Genomic DNA, 2,784 nt, shown 5'->3' with positions numbered 1-2,784 from the left:
CAGGAACCTCTTGATAGGAGTACAGCAAACCCCCGTATTCGCGTTCCCACGATTTGCGGACACACATTCGCGGATTTCTCTGTGGAACGTATCTACCCATTACAGACAGTCCTCAGTTATCGGCAGCATCGGTTATCGGCGATCTGGTTTTACGCCGTTTGTTTAGTGATGACGATAACCGGATTTTCGACACTGATTCCCGGTTATCATCGCTGATAACCAGCTATCCGTGCTGATTGCCGGTTATCGGCGGTGCTGATCACCAGTTATCGGCGCCGATAACCAGGAATCAGTTCTATTATCACTGATTTTTGGTTATCGGCAATTTTCGGTTATCGTCACGCTGTGGGGAACGGAACCCCGCTGATAACCGGGGACTGCCCGTATTCACGGAAAATTCTCCCATTCGCTATTTTTCACTGAGAAATATTCACTAATTACTGTTTTGTTCATGAGACTTACCTGCCAGATATATATATAGCTGTATTCTCCAAGTCCGACAGAATTTCAAAACTCGCCTACACGCAGTGGCCGGGCAGGTGGTTAGTACCCATTCCCCGCCGCTGGGAGGCGGGTATCAGAACCATTCCCATTTTCTATTCAGATTTTCTCTGTCGCCGGACTGTCAACACCTGTTGTCAGTTCCTCCGCCATTTGGATTTCGAAATTTGTTGTCACTTTTAAGTATTTTGGTTGTTTTTTGGTATTCGACTGGATCTGTGACTTGGCATACGCTCTTTGTGGACCGTTTTTGATTTTGCTTTTGACTTTTCTTATAATTAAGATGTCTTACCTCTAGCTATTGAGTCTGTAGCTTGGGTGAATGTAAGGTGAGGCTATCGAAGACTTTGATAGTTAATCACACTTTATGTATGATATGTAAGGGTGTTCAATGCTCTATGATAATCGGTAGTGAATGTGTGGGATTGTCTGAGGGTGAGTGGAAGAAATATGAAGCCTATATGCTTAAATTGGAGCGTGATAGGCTGAGGAAATCTTCCTCCTAGAGTGCATCCTTAGATGGACAGTCAGGTTTTCTCCTACTAGTAACCCTGTAGTAAATTTTAGTACTAACCCTGTAGTTTGTTGCTGCAGAAGGTAATTCCCTGGCTCTCGTGTGGAGTCAATGCGTGCTCTTGAAACTAAAGTGAATGCAATTCAAACGCATAGTGTTAGTGCTAGTGCCCCTAGTGTTGTGGAGGGGGCGTCAGATCGGCCCTATAATGCCTCTAGGCCTGGACCTCTGTCGAACTCCCAGGACCAGGGAGGGGGCATGTCGAAAGTCGCATGAGGGTTACGGGGCTTCCCACCGATCTGGCGTCCCTTCGGCAGGTCCTGATGACACTACCCAGGCTGCCAGGGATCGTGCTCAGGCACGCATCCTGAAGGATTGCTTCTCGTCCTCCGACACGTCCTCCCCGCCTCGGGGTTGGAGCTCTCGGTTGGACTCTCGCCCTCTTAAGAGAAGCTTAGAGGGGAGGACGCTTCACGCCCTCTTCCTCTAGACGTTTGTACTCTTCCCCGAAAGTTGCGTGGATATTCCTCTGCAGAAGAGAATAAAGTGTTTTTCGAATGATGACGCTACTCGACCCCCCTGTCGCGCTAAGGCAAGGGCTAGAGCTTCTTCCCCTGTGGAAGGAAGTATATGTCTCTCGCCCCTTTCCTTCTCTCAGGTTCAGCCCTTCTCCCGAGAGAGTTGCTTCTCCAACGCGTAAGATTTTGTTGGGTTTGCAACAACAGCTGGATGCTCTCATGAACCTTTCAAGATTCGAATCTGCCTGTTAAGAGGTACAGACTTTCACCTTCGTCTCCTGCTTCGTCTTCCTCGTCTGCTAGATGTTTTGGGGCTTCTCGTCTGTCGTCTAGAGAGACTGTTTAGTGGCTTCCTATTCGTCTTCCCGATTTGAGGTGTTGGACTTTTCTCTTGTCTCGCGCCAGGAGCGCGTCTTGCTCTTAATGCGCTTCTCACGCTTCACGCCTCACCTTGACTTTCGGCGCGCCTGTGACTCTCTTCTAGTACTTGCCACGGAGCCTCTCGCGTCACGCCATGACGCTCCACGCCGCCGCCGTATAGCTTCAAGTCTTGTGTTGACGCCGCTCCAGTTGTTCATCATGTCGCACTACTACCCGCTTCAACATCTGATGTCCTTCTTAATTTAGCCAGTACTTGCTTCGGCAGTACATATACTAAAAATTGAACGATACAGAGAAGATTAGCATGGCCCCTGCGCAAGGATGACACGCTAATCGTGAAGCGTTCCACATTTTTATGTTTACTATCATTTACTCTAGTTGACGACTTTTTCGTTCGCGGAGTTCCCGCCACGATCGCGAATCGAACTACTTTCACCACTCACTCCAAGACCCGCCAGCTGCGGAAGAACATCCTCTTTCGTCACAGCCTTTGTATGAAGAGAAACTTCTTTCGTCTTCTTCTTCCTCTGATTATCAGACTCTGGCTTTTTTCTTAAGGATCTGTTTCCTGAGACTTTTCAACCTTCGGCTCCTCTCTCTCCACCTTCGCAGTTGTCTTTGTCTTAAGGGGAGCGTTTGACGAAAAAATCGGAAATAAAATTTTCTGGGATATTTTATATATGGCATCATACATATCCTGACTATCTTCTCAGAAAGTTTTATTTAAAAGTTCGCCACAGTTAGGAGTTAAAAATAAAACAGTAACCCTATCATAGTCAAAATTACATTTTTCGTATAATGTAATGATATTGTCAGTATATCGGTGGTAATTTCCTTTTAGCTATGAAATAATAATATCTAATGCGATCT

The 2,784-nt window shown here is 46.7% G+C and overlaps 1 non-coding gene across 1 annotated transcript; it reads left to right on the top strand.

Annotated features, from left to right (window-relative positions):
• Positions 1–2,163: 2,163 nt before the first annotated feature.
• Positions 2,164–2,269, top strand: LOC136841947 (U6 spliceosomal RNA). Its single transcript, XR_010854128.1, has one exon. It is a non-coding gene; the product is annotated as a U6 spliceosomal RNA (small nuclear RNA).
• The last annotated feature ends 515 nt before the right edge of the window (positions 2,270–2,784 follow it).

The sequence above is a fragment of the Macrobrachium rosenbergii genome, chromosome 1 (assembly GCF_040412425.1).
Source record: "Macrobrachium rosenbergii isolate ZJJX-2024 chromosome 1, ASM4041242v1, whole genome shotgun sequence".
NCBI classification, from domain to species: domain Eukaryota; kingdom Metazoa; phylum Arthropoda; class Malacostraca; order Decapoda; family Palaemonidae; genus Macrobrachium; species Macrobrachium rosenbergii.
The sequence above is the reverse complement of the archived record's forward strand: the minus strand, read 5'-3'. Positions and strand labels throughout refer to the sequence as shown.